Raw genomic sequence first — 20,256 nt, forward strand, 5'->3', positions numbered from 1 at the left:
ACAAACAGCCCTGCGAGCCCCGGGGGGACAGCGGGAGCGGGGCCGGGGCCGGCAGAGAGCCGGCAGGGATGGGCCTGCGGCCAGGGAGAGACCCCGGGCGGGCCGGGCTTTCCTTGCGGCTCCTGGGAAAGCCCCAGGCTGGAGCAGGAAGCGTGTGGAGAAAGGATCGGCAAAGAGGAGCTGCTATGGGCTCACCGGACTCTCATTCGCATTCCCGTGTGCCCTCAGTGAAGGATAATATTGTTAGGAATGAAAACTGACGGTGAGCCTTGCAAAAAGGGGGAATGGAGGGAAGATGGCTTACTGGTTGTTTTTTGTTTTGTTTTTTATTTCTCACAGTCCACCTCTTTTTAACTGGCAAGAAATTAAACTAATTTTCCATAAATTGGATCAATTTTGTCAGTGTAATTTCTGTCAGAGATCTCCCTGTCCTTATCTCAGTCTTTGAGAATTTCCATCTTATTTCCCCATACGTTCTGTTGAGAAGAAGAATTGAGAGAGTAGCTGGCTGAGGGTCTAGCAGACAATCAGTGTCAACCCACTACACCCTCATACTACTCAAGGAAAAAAACATTTCATCATACTCTGCAGTCCAGTAAACTAGGAGCACAACCTAAAAAGAGATTTGATCCTTTGTAAATCTGTAAAGTGGTAATAGGAGGTCCATAACATGACAAGCAGAGAAATAACATAAGCATTTTGTACATAAGAGAATTGGATGAAAAACTAAGACAAAATTCAGGCTGTGACCTGGAACTGCTCAAGCAGTTGCAAGCCACTGTTCTGAAAAATAAACATCTCTAAAGGAAAATGGTTTGACCTTTTTATAGAGCTGAAGAATAAACAGGAAGCTATCTCTATGATGAGATTATTTGTATACAATAGCTATACAGAATATAGAACTTTTAGCTATTTCTTTTGCCTTTTACTGGAGACGAGGACAAGCGGATGGAAACACAAATAAGATACTGAAGTGGCTAAGTATCTTCTGTTTGCTTGGACAGTTATAAAAGTAGAATAAGTATTTTACTGAAAAAGTCCAATAACTGTTTGAATACATTCATTCCATGTGGCATCTGGATTTTGATGAAATATTCAGAGGATCATAGAATCATAGAATGGATTGGGTTCGAAGGGACCTTAAAGATCATCTAGTTCCAATTCCCCTGCCATGGACAGAGACAACTTTTCATGGACTTTCACAACTTTCAAACCAAATTGCTCAGAGCCCCAACCAGACTGGTTTTGAATACTTCCAGGAATGGGATATCCATGTCTTCTTTGGACAAACAGTTCCAGTGCCCTACTACCTTAGAATTTTTTTTCTGATATCTAATCTAAATTTACTTTCTCACATTCCTTATCTTGGTGCCCTCCTCTGGACCCTCTCCAACAGTCCCATGTCCTTCCTGTGCTGGGGCCCCCAGAGCTGGATGCAGCACTGCAAGTGGGGGTCTCACCAGAGCAGAGCAGAGGGGCAGAATCCCCTCCCTCACCCTGCTGGCCATGCTGCTTTGGATGCAGCCCTCAACACGTTTGGCTTTCTGGGATGTGAGTGCCCATGTCTGGGTCATGTCCAGCCTCTCATCCACCAGCACCCTGAAGCAGGGTTCCTCTACACGTCTTCATCCCCCAGCCTGTGTTGATAGCAGGGTTTGCAGTGACTCAGGGGAAGCACCTGGCACTTGTTGAACTTCATGAGGTCCAAGTGTGCCCACTTCTTGAGCGTGTTCAGGTCCCTCTGGATGGCATCCCATTCTTCTGGGGTGTCAGGGCACTACTCATCTTGGGGTCATCTGCAAATTTTCAGATGGGGGCATATGTGTGTCATAGAGAAAACAAGATTAGAAGCTGATTGGTCAAAGAATCAAGAACTCCATGAGCTTTTTCTCATGACTTACAGCACTAGCATTCTCAGTAGTGTCTGGCAAAAAAGTTTTGAGGCTGACTCTAATCAATATTTTAGCTGCCAACTACATTTTATATTCAGACATTTCCATCACAAAGTGAGGGATACAAGGAGATAAATATATTTATCTTATCAAATCCATGAAATGTTAATATAAGTACTGATCAATGTCTGTGAACACTGATACAAGAAACAGACAAAAAATTTTAGAGGGACTTGCCATCTGTTTAGCCAGGATATAATAATAGAAGTGAATCCAAAACACATTCTTACAGTTAACTAAAAAAAAAGTAATGGAAATTTGTGACTTTGCCATCACTTTACATTTTTAAGTTAAGGATAAATAAATTTATAAACTTGCATGACCACAAATGACAGAATCTGATAAAACAATTTCCAGTTTTATAATTGTCTTGGTTTGGAAGAGAGGTGTCTGTTAGGGAGGGTAGGAGCCTCCCTTGCAATGAAAATGTAGACTCCCCTCCCTCTGAATTATTTTAATTTTGAAATCAAGGGGCTCTCAGGCAGAAATCTGGGGATAGGAATAACAGTTCTTTACTAGTATTTATAACAAGGCAAACAAACAACAATAACTACAGCATTAGCAAGAAAACAGAACCAGGGACCCCATGACAGCTTTCTCGGCTGAGACGGGAAGGGATGGAGGAGAGGCTTTGTTTCACAAACCCCTCGGGCAGTCCCGGTGCTCCTGCAGGGCTCTGAGGAACACCCAGCTGGAACAGCAGGGACGAGCTGAGATCCTGGGCCGGTGGCTGAGGTGGATCAGCAGGGATGAGCTGAGATCCTGGGCCGGTGGCTGAGGTGGATCAGCAGGGATGAGCTGAGATCCTGGGCCGGTGGCTGAGGTCGATCAGCAGCTCCGCAGTGGTGCCTGGCACTGCCACACGTCCCAGCAGGACAGGGGGTGAGAGGCCACCAACAAAGAGGGGAGGAGGACAAAAATGTCGCTCTATTGGGAATGGCGAGAAGCACGACACCGGCTCTTTTGTGAGTTGAACAGGAGAGCAAAGTTTATTACTTCAGATCTTCTTTTATAGACCAATACACAGAAGTACAGAAAGGTAAAATTCTTATTTGTTAGTAAACTAACACATCACCATCTTTGGTCAGTGGTGTACACCACCCCTCGACCTCCTCTTGCAAGAAAACAAGAAACTGACAACACCTGCAAGGCTGTCTTCTATCTCTGAGGATTGTTTTGATTCCTCTTTATGATTTCCCAGGCTGCTTTCTCAGGCGAGACTGAGAAAGTTATGCAGCCTGCTTTTCCACAGGCACTGTGCTCCCTGCTTGTTGCTCACATTTAGCATCCATAGAAAAAGAAGCAGCAGCTCCATCGGGGTGATGGCGAATTCCCTTCTCCCAACTGCAACAGCTCCCAGAGAATGTCTCACTCTCCAGCCCAAGACACCAGCCAGCCCCAGCTGCCCCCACGCTCCCCATCCCCTGCACACCTTCCCCCGGGCCTGGCCAAGCTCCCTGTCTTTCTCAAGCACCCAACAAGTACGAGCAATCAGGTTTCCCTGTAACTAATGGGCAAAAAATTCCATATGTGAGACGGAACAAAAGGAAGGACACCCAGCCCCCAACAATAATTTAGACTAGATTGGCTTTTGTTTGTTCTAATCCTAGCATTCATACAAGATGACAATAAAGCATGGTAAATTTGATAAAACTTACTAAAATATTCTGTTGCATAAAAGTTCTCATTTAATTCACTAACTTTTAATTTACTTTCATGTATATTGAATATTTTCTTTTTTATTTTTTTTTTTGTCTATATGTACAGTAAGAAGTTAAGAGGAACTATTTGAATGACAGAGCTAAGAGATTTATTGGAATAAATTCTTCCTAAGCAGTGAGCCTTGTTAGCTTAGTTGAGCTTAGTTATCCTAGTGAGCTTAGTTGTTACCTATTTCACTTGACGTTTCATGATAATTTTTTTTCTACTGTATGCTTTGTATTGCAACTTTTTAATTGACTCTTAATTCTCATGTATTTATTTTTACAGTTTGGAGCTATTTCCATTGTTTTAATGGGTAACATTTTCTGCTAAATAAATTAATTTTGTGAGAAATTTGGCTCCAGTTTGGTGGGAAATTAATGGATTTTACTTGGTCTACATTTTACCTTCTCAGTACCTCAGATTCTGCTTAGAGACCTAACATTTGTTTCCACTATTCAATGTTTCAAGCTTCCCATGTTATATAGACAGTCACTACTGCCTACACTTAGAATTTTTTTCAGCAAAGTGGCATTTTGTGTTATATAAAATTTTGAAGTAGTGCCCTTGTAAAGAATCCCATCATATGCAGGGAGCTCCACCTATGTAGTCACAATGTAATTTTATTCTTGGAAGAATCTCTGCTACCTCTCTTTGCCATCCATGAAGAATTACTTTCAGTCTTTTCTAAGCCTGGATCATTTTATCTGTTTGTTTGAGCCTGACATATTTTGCTGAAGAGGTGGACAGTACCAGCATCATCATCATTTACTCTAGATATTTCTTCATGCAACTCCCTTCTGAATTTATCGGTTATTTTGAAAACATAAATTTAATTTAATAAATATTCTTCAATTTAATGCTAATTGTTTGAAGCTGATATGATGGTTCAAAACTTCCTTCCACAAGATACGTCTGTCAAGATTTACATGAATTGATTTTGAGCCCAGATCGCTGACAATTAGAACATATGTTCTTGCTTTTTTTTCCTCAATATAAATATATTGTGATTCAATTGGAAATCGTAATCAGAATGCAACTATTCTAGCCTGATAAGAGATAATTGAAGAAAAGACAATTTTCACTGGTCTATCCAATATAAGCACTTGCATGTATAAAATCTTTGTCAGAAGATTTCATATCCAATGAAAACAGTAAGTTAAAAGGTAAATATAATAAAATTGTATGCCTAAGAAACAGTACTCCAGACTGGCTACACAAGAAGTTGCAGCACTATCAGGCAGAGAGCTTGAGGCTCAGAGTTGAGAACATTGTGAATTTAATGTTCATTATGCAAGTGTACTGCCTGAAGCCATTTTCCTGGTGAAGAACTACTGAACTTGATCTCAGCTTCTTGTGCATTGATAACTGCAATTCTTCTTTTGGGTCTAGGTCAGGGAATGCCAGTAGGACATGGAATGGGAAATTTTTCATTGAATCTCTTTGTTGTGTTTGCTTCCTAAGCTGACAGCTTTTAATAATATTTTTGCTAGTCAAGAAGGTCTGCAATCCAAAAAGTCACCTTGGGCTGGTCTACCAAGAGAACACTAAAGGATGGCTTGCATTGATCAGTTCATCACCAGTTCAGTCAGACAAAAGTAGTATTGGATATTCTGTGGTACTATATTACCATCTCAGCAGTTCCATGGCATACCATATGTCAGTGCACTTGTGATTATAGTGCAAAAGCATGTTGAAAGATAAATAAAATATTTTAGTGAAGCCATGCCTCGCCCACTGTGCTAACAATTTGTCTAGCCAAATTTACCGAATTGGAAAGAAAGGAAGAGGTGAAAGTTCTGTCTGTGAACTAGTGGGTAACAGTTCAGCAGCTGCCCAAATTATTCTCAAGTACTTCATCACATCTCTAGATAAAAATTTACATGGTTCAGAGGATTTGATGTAGACAAGAACATTTCTCAAATGATAACGAAACTTTTTCAACTTATGTTAGTGAAGTTACAAAGCTGAACTATGGCAGCCTTTTTCACTAATCTATTAGTTAAAGAAAAAAGCCACAAGGCATGACATGCCTTCAAATCTGTCTATATCTGTAAGCAAATGTGTATATTCAGGAATGCATTATAAGCATCATTAATACTGATACAGAAAGATACTGCAGTCATCTTTCATAACCACAGGTTTCACACATACAGTCTGCCTGAACATCCTTCCTCAGTTCAGAGTGTTCATACATCTTGTAGAAATGGCTTAGCATTTTCATTCATCATTTGAATGAGATGAGGTAAAACCTCTACTTTTTTTTTTTCTTTTTTTTTTTTTTTTTCAGGCTTGAACTAGTGTATTTTCATGGACTGTGCTTTCTGAGTCCATTAATAGTAATGATGTTATATGGTTCACTGTAGTCCTTTCCATGGGCTGCTGCTCATATCAGAGCAAGTAATAAAGAGGCAAAGCCCTCCTGGATGGAAATGCATGGCCTCACTGGAGGGGGGTGAGTGGAGAGCAGTTAAAAGTGTCAGCTAGTGGAATCCACTGTTTTGCCTCAAAAAAGAAACAAGTAAGCCAGCACAAAAAGAAAAGGGACCCTTCAGAAATAGAAATAAACTCTAGTGTTTTCTTGTCCATTTTTAATGGAATTTCATGCTTAGACACATTCACAGGAGTAAGCAGTGAGTTCTTCTGTATGGCTTATACAGGATATTATTTTGAGCTGCCTGTTCATTGCACTCTTCTAGATATGTGAATAAAAGTGAAAACTCACACCCATCCCTATTCCCCAGGAAACTATCAGCTGTGCCAAATTACCACCATATCCTGAACTGTGCTGCATCCTTCGTCTCCCCAGTCTGAACTGATTTTATGGCATCCAGAATCATGATAATCATTATGCCTTGAAGTGGCCTTCAAATGTTGTGTTTGTGTGAAAAAAAAGGAGTTAATAAATTTATTTGTAATTTTTCCATCTTCCTTTCTCTTCTCCAAGAGCTGGATTGCTGGCATCCATATGTAGTTTCTCCCTCCTTTTTTATTTTCAAAGATCAGTTGTCCAAACAAGCTGTATATTTTGGGACTGGTAAATGTCTATCTTCCAGAGGTCTTTATGACACTGTGTGGGAATGAGGCCTAAAGCCATGCTATGTGTCATGGGATACATGGTGAAAAGATTTTCATGGGAAATGTGGTGATGGAGTTTATGTGGGTATGATGGCATTTCTGTGGACATGATGGCATGCTGAGGTGGTGACAGATTGTCAGGCAGAAGTCAGACAGCCCTTTTTGCCGCAATTGGCCAGGTGGAAATGTGGGACATTAATGTGTCCCAGTTCCATTACATCCTTGTGCAAGACCCACAGTGTTTTCCATCTTTCTTTGTAGATCTTGATATCCTTCATTTACACATGTTGCCACCCCCCTCCATTTATTATAGGAGTAACAGAATATTTGACTACTCTCACCTCCACTTATCCTGAAAGTATGAACTAGCATTTGAAATCCTCAGCAATAGAGGATGAGAATATGATGATCTTGCATGCAAGTGGATAAGGCTTGCTCCTCTTTCTTCCCCAAAATGAGGACATCTCTGTGATAAGATTTACACATCCGACTGCACTGGAGAATACTAAGGAACTCTTGTTTACAGTACTCTATACTTATTTTTTTATATATTTTACACTTACATTTTGCAATAAATTTATCACCAGCAATCTGAAAGAATCTATAACCTGTTGCTACAGTAAGCTGCACTATTCGTGAACTTGTGTTCTTGAAAGTTCCTTTTGAATTTGTCCAGACTTTTAGTGTTTAATTAGTTAAAACTCACTATTTGTGACTCTCTCATTGTGAATCCAGACTTAGAATGTTTAGAATCATTAGTTATGATCTGGGGTGTTACTGAACACAACCGGATTTGTATTTCCAAACTGGTCCTAATCTGAAATTAAGCCCAACTGCACCCAGCCCCTCTGATTCCTTAGGACCTGCTGGAGCAAGGGGGTTTATTTTCTCACAAATCTCTGTACTCTTAACCCTTGGTCTAAACTGAGAATCACAGCACAGAGAGCACTACCCAAAGGAGATAAAACTTAGACTCTCAATTCAGGACTGCTGTAACCAAGAATGAGTTTTGTCAACTAAAGCAATCTGCTTTGCCACCCCAGCATACTCCACTGAATTAGCTTCTTGAGTGCCTACACAGTCCAAACAAAATATCAATGTTACAGCAGAAAAGCTGTCTTTCTCTGCAATGAACTTAACTATAGTATAACAGGATAAGTGAGAGCAATAAAGACCCCAAAAAAGCCAGGTAAAAATAACCATCACACTTCTTTGCCAATCCATGTAAGATGTGAAAGCAGTGAATTCAAATAATGTCAGGCAATCAAAGCATGCTAAAAAAACAAAAGAAAACAAATCCAAAACCAAAACCAAAACCAATATCAATGAAAAAACTAAAAAAAACCCCCAAAAAACAAAAAAAGAACTCCCCAACAAAACAAACCAACTGAACAATCAGACACCTTTCCCACCCCCCAAAAAAAACTGCCCCAGAAACTAAAAACTACCACCAAACCCTGTAAGCATTCTCTACAAACTTTCACAAAGCAATGAAAATACAAAAAACCCTCAATATTAATTTCCTGCTGCACACAATGAAGGAAACAATGGAAATATTTTGAGTATGCATTCCAGATGTTGATACTGGATCTCCTTCAGAAAAAGCTAAACAAGGACGCAGAGATGCCCTCAAAACCCTAAGGAAAACTCATAGATAATCTAACATAATGATCATTCAGCATTGTACAAAAGAACAGCAGCTAATAGTCAGGAGTTTAAAGGACCCATTTTCACATTATCAACAGAAGTATGAAGAGGACAAAAAAATTACTATTACCTTTTTAAAATTGTTTTTTATTATTTTCTCACTTTCATCTATTCACTTTCACAGGATAGGTATATCTTCTCTTTGCTCATGGAACAGATCATGATTTCAGATAGAACAGACACAAAAGACCATAGATCAGCATTGATGCTTACAGATACCTAGATGACATTAATTAGGACCTTTGTTTGGCATAAGAAAGCCATGGCTGTTATCTTGGAGACCAAATGAATTAATTCAGGCTGTTTTTATCAGAGGGATGGCATTATGAATAACCTCCACATACATCTCTTTTAAATGCAAAATTATCCTTAAGCTTGAATATAAAAATTGTCTGAAGCTGAAAGAAAAAGTGCCATAATTTCTGTTTTAAGAATGTAATCTTAATTTCATATCTACAGAATTTTAAGAACAAAATTGTTCAATATTCAGAAATTGGTGGGGCTTTCAGAGCAGACACCACAGACACTACACACCTTGAAAGTACGCACTTTGTAAAAGAAGCTGAACTGTGAAAGCATATTTTGCTTGAAAAGCATGTTAATTTAACAGATGGTTTAAAAAGTGTTTGTGCCCAGAGGATGATGAAGAAAGCATCAATGAAAACATTAAACAACAAGTAAAACTGTAATATTGCCTCATAGCAGGATATGTTTAACTTCCTTTTGCTAGGCTGAGGAGACACTGAGAAGAATTTTATGGTGAAGAAACTGTAGAATGGCTTCCAGGCTCTGATCCAATCACAGTGGAAACCTGCTCTGGCAGGTCTATTTACTCTGAAGCCCAAGCTCCGTTGTCTCACAGAGCAGCACTATCAGAGAGTTGATCAGAAAGATGCATAATGTAGGGAGGTCAAAATTAACAAGGATTTGCTTCTGACACTTTAGAGCTATAACGTCACACTTCATGCTGCAGTTCCTTTAACTAAAAATACCTTCCTGATTGCAGGCCACCTCTTATTTTACCAGCAGTCACTAAGATTGAGAGAGCACTCACTGCCAAATGTATTATTTATTTATTAGCATTCCAAGTGGGGGACAACAGTAAAGCAATTTCTTTCCTGTGGATTTCAGCAGAATGCAAACATTGCTCTGACAAAATATATGTTTTGTTAAAATTAGGGTTGAAAAGTCCTTACTGTTTAAAGATCTTATTCCTAAAAATCCTCCTGCTTAGTAAGACCTGCTGTACTGGATCAGAACAAAGATCCATTTAGCCCAGCATTCTATCTATAAGAGTTGACAAAAGTAAATATTCAGGAAAAAGTATATAAAAAATAATAATCAACAGGAGTACCTTCCATTTATAGCCTTCTTAGTTCTAAACATCTGACTCAGGAAATTCCTGACCTGGAACAGCTGGAACCCTGTACATGGATTCCATAGAATTATGGCTTCAATTAGCAGCAACTAGGATACTTGCTTTAACACTTCTCCCTTTCAAAAATTTTAACACTTTTTTCCTCATTTCATTCCTCATCCACAGTTCATTTTAAGTAATGGGCAATTATGGAGGGTGCTCGGAAGAATTACTAAGGTTCTTCAGTCAAGAAATCTGGAGGGTTTCTTGACTGTGAGAAAGGTCCTGGATTGTCTCCTCTAGAGATCTTCAAGGATCTCATGAATTTTCCAAATCTGTCTGCATTCCCTTGGATACTATAATTCAGAGGAAATAATATGCTAGTTCTGTAGCATATATAGTGAGAGTCAAATTTTAGGGACCTAATACTTTCAGAATTACCTAAAAAGCCAGGAAATCTGTTTTTTAGGTAGCCTTGGATGTGTCTGCCTTAATAATTTCTTCATTAGTTAATGTTCATTAACAGTCATTTCATCCTCATTGTTTCTAATCAGTTCTTCCTCTAAAATCACAAATTGATTCAGCTCTGCACCCACATCAGTCATGAAGCAGGCAGTAAGTATGAATGAAGAATGAAGCATTCATAATGAAAACTCACAAAATATTTCATTTTATTCCTTTTCTGGGTTTTGGTGGTTTTTAGCAATTATTCCTTTCATTCTTATTTCTTAACTATTATATAATTTTGTTTCTGTAGAAACAGTAGTCTCAGTTTTCTAGGAAGAATTTCAGCATTGGGGAAGGAGGTATCTGAGTAAACTATTCAATATTGTAAAATATTTTTACACTTACCTTTACATTAAATACAAAGAAAACATGACTTTTTAACACTTGCCTTATTTTTTCCAGATCCCACTTTTATAAGATTTTTAAAAGAAGCATAAACTGTAAATCTGAGATGGTCTTTTTCATAATTTAGAATCTGCATGGAGGGAGTTTCTGTGTCAAAATGCATCACCTAATTTTTTTTGATTTATTGCCTTTTGTTATAATAAAATCTCAAATGAGAAATATTTTGCAATACTTCTAAAGATCTTCAGTATTTTTTTGCATCTCATAGTTAAAAAGTATAATTGGTGTGTAAGCAAAGCTGACTTCCTCATGCTTTCATAGCTGGTGAAGGTATTTTTTGTTTATAATAATTGGAAGTATAATATTGTGAGTAGATTGCAATATGTTTTTTCTAGAACAGAACAGAGCTGAAAGGGATGACAGAATTTGCTGTGTTGTGTGGTTCTTGCTGCATAATATAAAATTTAATGAACTTTGGAGAGGAATGCAAAGCTTTATGAGAGCACAAAATAGGAAAGAAAACTCGAGAAAATAGTGCCATAAGAGCAAGATGTTAAAGGTTGAGAGAGTGGGGAAAGTGGGATGCCACTGTGGTGGTCTTTTCTCCTTGACAACCACTGTTTTCAGGAATTATCACTAGATGGCTCTAGTGATAATTACCTCTAGAGATTGTCTATTCCAACACCCCCTGCTCCATTCCTGATGCTACCAGAGACTTCAAAATTAAAAATGGTAATTTCAAAAGTCTATATAATTTATGACACGTAAAACTATTGTTAAGCCTCTGAGGAGATTTTTTTATGCCATTGCCAGATATCTTGTGCCCCTGCAGATGATCAACTTCACCAAAACAAAAGCTTTTGAAAACTTAGGTAGAATTAAGGTACAGGTTGATATAACTGTAACTTGTCCCTTCCAGAGGCAGAAACTAGACTCTCAAATTATCTGCATACAGTCTACTAGTTTTCATTAGGTTTTATATCTAAGGTCATATTTTCCTTTTGATAAAAGGACAGAAAAATATGTATTTATGTAAGGGAAAGGTGAAGCTCTTACAGCAGTGTAAACAGAGAGAAAAAGGGCTGAGGGAGCAAGAAGAGTTCTTATGTAAATTCCTGAAAATTGGTGTTCACAATCAACTTTGACCACTCCTATTAACAGCTAAGAACTTATCATGCATTTGGTCATCAGGGGTGCAATTCAGGTGCGTGCACCATTAGCACTTAAAACCATTCAGGCAGCCTCAGAGTATAACTCTGTCTCCACTTGCTCTTCCATACAGTTTCCTCTAAGTCCTAAGTCTCACCTGCTTGATCTAAGCAGAAGTTCTAGAACATCCTGTATTGCAAGAGATGCAAATAGCACAACATGGGAAAATATCTGACCTGAAACAGAAACTGAAAAAAACTGTGCTATCTATAAGAATAGCCTGCTATCATTCTGGAATTAATTTTAAGATTTTTAACATAATTCTCTATGTGTCTCTATTAAAGGGTTGGGGATTGTATTCTGTTGTCTTACATAGACACAACAATCTGAAGTAAATCTGTTAATGGTTTATGTCTTAGCAATGATAAGACGTGCATACTGCACAGTTCATTCACAGATTTCTGATTTTGGCTGTGCACCAAAACCAAGCCTCTTCTAGAAATTTATAGTCCTGGACTCACTTTGCAGTGCAAACCTTATCAATGTTGGGATTATTTTCTTTTATTGTGGGACTTTTATACAAAAGGCAGAACAAACCACAAAGCTGTGTAATGAAGTCAAAGTATATTTTCCAGTAGTAAGTCAGAAAACCAAATCTTGGGAACAGATACTTTTCTGTACCTTTCACTGAGTCACTACCTATCTGACAAAGGAAAACTATTCTTTGTTCAAGGAGTTGACACTTGAGTAAATCATAAGTTTGTCTCTTCATAAGGTTTAAAATAACTTTGTGTACTAAGGAAAAAGGAAGTGAAGTAGAAACTATCCTTTTAGAGTGATGGAGAAAACATGGGTTTTGAGGTATTCATTAAGCACCAGATAAAAATAACATGTCCTCAAGAAAATCCTAGATGTGGCTAGGAGGTTTGGAAACTAAAATGTTTGTTCACTGGAGAAGTTCTGATGGACTGATTTGCACAGACATGATTTGAAACAAGTCAGGTTTGTTGGCCTATTTGTCTGTCATCACATTCATAAATATTCAATCCTTCCTTTTCTGCTAGCAGAAGTTCCATGATGAATGAAGGTGTTACTCTGTTTTAGGTTCTATAAGTTTTTCTCCCCTCTCTCATAAGCCTTCATTTTTTCTCTCCTTGACATTTTGCAGATTTTTTTTTGTGTGTGTGTGTGTGTGTGTATGTGTGTGTGTGTGTATGTGTGTTTTCCCCCAACTTTACAATATGTGCTGGTTTCTGGCAAATTAACAAAATTAAAGGCAAAAACAGTTTTTGTAAAACAAGAAAAGAGCAAAGGACATTGTGTTTAAGGATTAAGAAAGTGATTATAAAACATAATTATCAAAAAAAAAATTGAGAAAAACATTTTTTAAGCTAAAAATAAATCTATATTTACCATTCACAGGCGCTTGTGGTGATAAATATTTTAAACAACATATTTTTTAAAAAGTTTGATCTCACATTAAGTCTATTAAAAAAAATAAGCAGATGGCAGCACAGTATGTGCCTTTGGGATATTATTATAAGATCTCCATTGCTGAAATGTGAAAATTACCTTGTGGCTACTTCATCAGTATAGTAAACTATGCTGTTTGAAATGCAGAAACAAACATTTAGAATTATGAGTTCACTCAGCGTGCAGGAAAGTTTCAAAGCAAATTACAGTTTAAGTTCTTAACAGACTTTTTTTGTTATAGTGTAGTTAAAAGATCGTCTTAAAGCAGCTAGTAGTTAGGCTTCCTGCCTTCTTTTAATATGCCAATAATAAATTTCACAGCTACAATAAACTACACAATACCTGAAAATTGGTGTTGTGAGATCTGCCACTCAGAAGTTAATTAAGAAATGTTATACTATTAAATGCAGTATCACATAGTATGTTCCACAGCGCTTAAATATTTAAAATTATATTTCTGGAAAGCACAGAAGCTTAATTATATTTTGGAGTTTGTTTGACTTTTAATATTAATTCTTCAAGTGATATATACCAAGGGTACATTTTTTTCACCTGAATCCAAATGACTAAACAAAAACAGTTACAACATTGAACAAGAAGGGCAATGACAGATAAGTGTTCTTGAAGAAACAGCTGGGGTTATTTATCAACATTGTATTTATCAAAGCATACTCCCTGCTTGGCTCCAGACATTTTAAGAGCCACTTCCTTGGAGGGATAAGCCTCTAAGCACAAAGCTTCTACTACATATTTGCAGTCTTATTTTAAAGAGGGTTTAGGGAAAGGGAGGCTGACTGCTGTGTCAAGAAACATGGGTTGCAGCTACCTGGAGTTTGCAGGCAGTCATGACTGGATTTGTCTGCACTCCAGGCTGGCTAAATGTAAGCCAGCAGCAGACCAGAAGATGCTGAGGTACAATTAACATGGCACTGAGTTTGAGCTAATAAGCCTTGCTGGGAGACAGGGGTTTCAGTCTCGTGTGACACTCCAGCTCAGCGCCGTGCTAACAAACCTACATGCCTTCCAGTTTAGACCTGGCTTACATCCAGTTGATTCAGAGTGGTGCAGGCAAGGACAGCTGGCATTTGCTCTGAGCATGGACAAGATTTACTTGTGACTGCTAATGCCTGCAGAAAATTCACACAGCAGAAACTCTGCTGGGAGCAGCACCTTCCACTTCTGTTAGCTGTAAATCCAAGAGATAATGAAGGGACTCATAAGGCAAGTTGAAGATGAAGGCAAAGAGTGATTTTTATCCAAGACACATTTTTAAAATGTATTTCTTCTGTCAATCTTCAATGACTAAATCAGTTATTCTGCCGTTTTTTGACACTGCAAATATAGCTGTGCCATGATTGTAGAAGAAAACTGCAGAAGTATTCTTCAGCCTGACACAGTGCACAGAAAGAAGGTCACATCTGCGACAACATTCAGACATAACCAAAAATCCCCAAATCTGCTTGTACCATCATGCTCTAAGTACACAAAACATTCAGATTATATCTCAAAGCCTGGTCTGTGGGCTGCAGGAAGACTGGAATTTAAAACAGGGAAGTGCATGACCCCTGTCTACCAATTTAAGCATTCCATTTGAGAGAAATGAAAGAAAGTCTAATGCAGAATCACTTTATAACCTTAACAGTACACACATAAGGAGGTTAACTCGGAAACAGTATGTAGGTAATCACAGATAATCACAGAATATTCTGAGATGGATAGGACCCACAAGGATTATCAATTATGAAAGGCCTATATCTAACCTACAACCTTGGTGCGGTTAGTGCAATGCTCTAACGACATGAGCTGAATGGTTTGTGTTCCTCTTACTCCAGCAGGTTAGGAGGCAGTTAGAATAAAGTCCTTTACTAAAAGGATGTCTGAAAACCAGAAGTAAGCCTTCCCCAGGAAGCAGTGGTGGTGCAAGGCTTTTCAGTGCTCAAGAAGCATTTGGACAACACTCTTAGACACATCGTTTAACTTATAGGTTGCCGTGTGTGAAGTTAGGAGTTGGACTCAGTGATCATCATAGGTCACTTCCAACTCTGGGCAGTCCATTTAGTAATCATATGAATGCAAAATAAAGTTATTAAGAGGGGGAGGTGAAAACAATTTTTAAAAGAAGCTTCTTCAGACTAAAAATACTGTTACATATAAGGATATAAAATGTAAATCAGCATTTTGTGTAGATCAAATATCAAAAGCAGGCTATACTGAATGCAGTGTGCTTAAGCCAAAGTACAGAAAAGACAACAACTTGTTCAGGCAATACATCTGTTTACCAAGTGCAGTCAGCTTGTAACCCTCAAAGATTAATTGCTGCTGTTTAAGACCAGTTCTAACCAAACAAGACAGTGTGCAATAGAGGGAGGCAAGAACATATGTGGGAAGGTGTGGAACAGAACTACCTCTGAGCTAGTTTCTGCTGGTGTAAGGTAGGTAAGACTAAGGATGAATTCCTGAGAGGGTGAAAAAAGATGAGGTGAGGAGCTGGTGCTTCTCTGAACCTGACTTTTGAGAGATAATTCTTGAGAATTCTTCCCCAGCCAAGGAAATGAGCCATGCAGCAAGATCTTCATACTGGAGAACCCACACAGGTTGTTTCTTTTTTGCCACAGATCACTGAACACAAGGTACAGGTAGAATGTTGAAACTGAGGATTTTCTCCTTTTGAGTAACAGGTTTTAGTTCTTCACTAGAGGCTGAGATTGGTTGTGCATCTGGATCTCCAAGCAAGGTCAACCTTGTCCCAACTGCTAATAATTACATAACATCCTCATATATTTATTCTTGGATCCCATGAGATGATGATCCCCAGGGCAAGCCAATGAAGAAAACAACGGTCCTGTGCCTCTCAGGCTTAAAAGTTAAATCCAGTATTTTTACTGATTTAATTCTGAATAACAGTCATATCAAAGAAAAAATGAAAAAATGAAAATGAAAAAGAAAGAGAAAAAAATAAAAAAATAAATATAAGGAATAGGGCTATATAGTAGCAGTGAGGATGCATTTCTGAATGAAGTAATTTATATGGAAAATCTTAAAATACCTAATTACTTGACTCAAATCCAAGCTCAGGTTCCTTTAAAGGTTGAGATGATTTTGAAAGCTGAAGGGTCATGATTTTGGGGGCTAAGTTTTTAGAAATGCTTCTCAACCTGCCAGGGATCATGAAGCAAGATGTGAAAGTTCAAGCTTGTAGAAATGTCAACACATGAAGTCCAGTGGCCACAACTTCATCTTCTCAGGTCTAACTTTCAAGATCACTAAAAGAAGTCTTACTTTTAACTAACTTGTATGAATTTTATAAAGAAATCAAATTAAAATAAAAATCTCTAATGAAATGAAAATGAAACCCAAAACTGAATCAAGTCAAATTGAAAATCTTGTTTTTAAAATTTGTAAGGGTAGCATATTAGATCATATTACTGCAGTACTTTAATATAAAGCATAACCACTAACAGTCTGACTTCTTGTTTAAGAGTATCAGGAAAATTAATCCACAAATACCAGAGGTATATGTCCAAAAAGGAGACAGAGGAGTCCTTTTACTTTTTTTGAATAAAGGGAGGAGCATTTTTGAATAAAGGGCCTTGGAGCATTCCCCTGGGGTCTCTCAAATTTTTCAAATTTTTGGAGGGCACAGTTTCCTTTTTATCCTAATTCCCGGCAATATTCTCTCTTTCCCCATGGGCTGAGGTACTTGAGAGGTACAGACTTCCCAGAATGCCTAACACCTGGGATACCTGCCCCTCCCCTGCCAGTGCATAATCCCCCTCTTAATTCTTAACCCTTGTGGAATTTTATGGTGTTTCCCCAGTGTCTCTTTCATCTTTCAGTGGAATCCATCCCATTATTTCTGTTATCTCTCAGTGATAGTTTCATCTTATCAGCAGACCCACAGCTTCTTTGTAAAGACAAACCCATCATTTTTCTCAAGAGGTTGGACAAAGCACAGACCTTGATCAAGTTTAAACTCCATTTAAAATTTTCTCCACTGGATTTGACTTCTTTCTTCACCTCTACTTAGCTTTTCCTTAAAACATAGCTAGAACAGCTTCTCCTTTGAGATATTCCTCCATCCTCCACACTCTCCCCCAAAAAAGAAAGCTTTATGTTGTAGAGGAATACATCAGGTCCAAGTAGCTTGGCTGCAAGCTGCTGATTGAGATACTGATTGAAATGCAGGTTGAGCTCTGGGTGTAAGCCCCAGACAAGGGGCTGTGAACTGCCAACTTTTGGGATAATAAAGGGCATGAAGATGGGTGGCATCTGCCAGGTGAATGGACACTGAGACATAGCAGAACAAGCTGGGAATTGCAGATCATTTGGATAACAAAGGAGATGAAAACCTGTGACCAAGGATGTGGATGGACACAAGAGAGGGGGCAGGACCCAAAGACTCTGGAGGAAGGTCAAGACATACAGGGCTTGTGAGAGGATAAAAGCCCAGGATTTCCTTCGTTGGGTATGTTCTTCAGAGTCACCACCTTCAGCTCTTCCTGTGTTACTGCTCCATGAATAAATGACTTTATAGAAGACATCTGAGACTCTGCCATGGGAAACCTGGTCTGACTGTGTGGGAATTGGCTGTGCAGGGAGTCAAGTGGGGCACCCACTGGATCGCTGGAGCTGCCCCCTGTAAGGGGGTTTCTGTCCCAGCACTTGAAGTCTCTGGCCTTGGGAGTCTGACTGGCAGAGTCCCATGAATGGTCAGACTGAGAAGATTCCTTAACAACATCCTTAAAATTTAAGCAGCATTTGCTTTCTCTACAACATACGTGTTGTGTATTATTTCATTCTGGCTCTAATTGTCAGATTTTGGAAACACACCCATTTAGTAATAGCCATGCAGCAAAAAAATATTATTATATTAAATAGCTTTATAAAATACAAGCATCTCATTCTTGTTTGCATTAAAGAAAGGAATATATTGACCATTATTATTTCAGTATGTGTAGGTAAAATTAAATAACCTTCATCTATCCTGTGAGCACTCTAGATCTGACAGCAAAGTCTTTGAAGCTGACATTCTCTTTGACATTACTCTGACTCCAGCAGAATAAAAATACTACTTAGCACTTACCTAGCACTTTTTATCTTCAAAGCACTTTGCAAACATTATAATTAATGCTGACAACAACCTGGTGAATCTTGTAAGAGTTATCCTCCCCAGGTGGTAACATAGGAGAAACACAGAGAAGTTGCTTATCTTAAAAGAGAGGTGAGGAATAAAAGTTTGGAGTTTTCAGTACCTTGTTCTGTACTTTGATCACATCTCTATACAGCATTTTGAATGGTGTTTATTGCTACTGTTTCCCCATTACAACACATTTTAATCTTAACTCATGAAAGTTAAAAGAAACAAATGGAAATTTACATGCTGAATATAATAAAACTCCCCACATCAGTACTGTGGGTGTATTTTGAAATGTGAAATCATTACTCATGGTACGTACACAGAAATGCAAACAAGACCAGGAGACCTGAGATCACTGTGAACTAGTCAAATTTCAGTGCATCAGAAATTACTACAATTTCCATTTCTTTTGTAGGCAAGATTTTCTATTCTTTGAAACACTGTTATCATTTCCCTATCGTGCAAATCTGACATTTTGTTTCCTGACTACACAAGTAATCTTTGCAAAATCCAACAGCACAAAAGGCTCAGGGTAGGCAGCTGAAAATCCTTTTCACATTAGTTTAATTCCTGAGTGACAGAGGTGACATGTCTGTCACAATCGCAACTCTTGAAGGCAAACAGTTGGGAATCTTCTGCAGTCAGTAGGAAGTCATTTTAGGTATTAAACAGCAGCAGCCCTTGTTCTTCCCATCCCTGTATATCAGGACCAAGGCCAGGGAAGGAGCTGTGATTTCCCCCTTCTTCAGAGGGTGTTGCTGTAACCACTACTGAGAACACCTGCATATGCACAGGACAGAACAGATTTCAGGATGAGAGCCTACAATCCAAATATCAAATTATCTTGAAGACGTCCCATAGCTGGGAAAGCATTAGACTAATATTGTGCCTATTCTGTGGAAATCGAGATTTCTCATAATTATTTTCCTCCCTTTGATGCCCATATAACTACGTATCAAAAAAATTACATACAACTTAAGCAGTACAGTGGAAATACATGAAAAGTAGTTGTTGCTGAAAATAAGTTTGCAAATGACAATACAATCATTTTCCAGGTGCTTGTAGGAATTATATTATTATTAAAAACTTCTGTTGACTGTGGTTTAGGATCCTGCAATTAAAATCATAGAATTATAGAATGGTTTGGGTTGGAAGGAACCTTTGAAGATCAGCTTCTTCAAATCTCCTGCCATGGATAGGGACATAATTCACTAAGTCAGGTTGCTCAAAGCCCTGTCCAGCCTGGCTTTGAATGCTTCCAGTGATGAGATATCCACAGTTTCTGTGGACAGCCTCTCAGCCACTATATTCACTAGAAAGAAATGTCTTCCTTATATGGATGCTAGCTTTAGAACAGGCTGCAGAGAGCTGCAGAGACTGCAGGCCCATAGCTCTCAGGCCTGACTGAGAGCTAGCCTGAGAAATTCATGAGAAGGAATTAAAACAATTCTCAGGGACACTAAACAGCCTTGCAGGTGTTGTTTTGCAGTCTTGTTTTCTCTTGCAGGAGAAGGCCAGGGGGGGTGATGGGCCCCCCTGACCAATGATGGTGATGTAGCACTTTGTTAACCAATAAGTTTCCTTTCTGTACTTTCCACGTATCTGTCTATAAGACAGGGCTGAAGCAATAAACTAGGGAATTCTCGTGTTGTGACTCCCTTGAGAGTCCAGTGTCGTTCTTCCTAGCCGTTCCCAATCGGAGCGACATCCTTACATCCAGTCTAAATCTGCCTTTTTTTCAGTTAGAAATTTTTGCCTCTTCTGACAGAAAGGTGCTGGTAAAGAGTGTCTTTCTTATAACTTCCTCTAAGTATTGAGAGATCTCCATGAAGCCTTATCCTCTTCAGGCT

At 38.5% G+C, this 20,256-nt stretch overlaps 1 long non-coding RNA gene across 1 annotated transcript in view; it reads left to right on the forward strand.

Annotated features, from left to right (window-relative positions):
• Positions 1 to 20,256, forward strand: part of LOC147655645 (uncharacterized) — a 49,438-nt gene continuing 29,182 nt past the window's right edge. The window contains exon 1 of the long non-coding RNA XR_015289554.1: positions 1 to 262. This is a non-coding gene — a long non-coding RNA (uncharacterized LOC147655645). The remainder of the gene's footprint in view (positions 263 to 20,256) is intronic.

This window comes from Cyanistes caeruleus, chromosome 1 (assembly GCF_971803275.1).
Source record: "Cyanistes caeruleus chromosome 1, bCyaCae1.hap1.1, whole genome shotgun sequence".
Taxonomy (NCBI): domain Eukaryota; kingdom Metazoa; phylum Chordata; class Aves; order Passeriformes; family Paridae; genus Cyanistes; species Cyanistes caeruleus.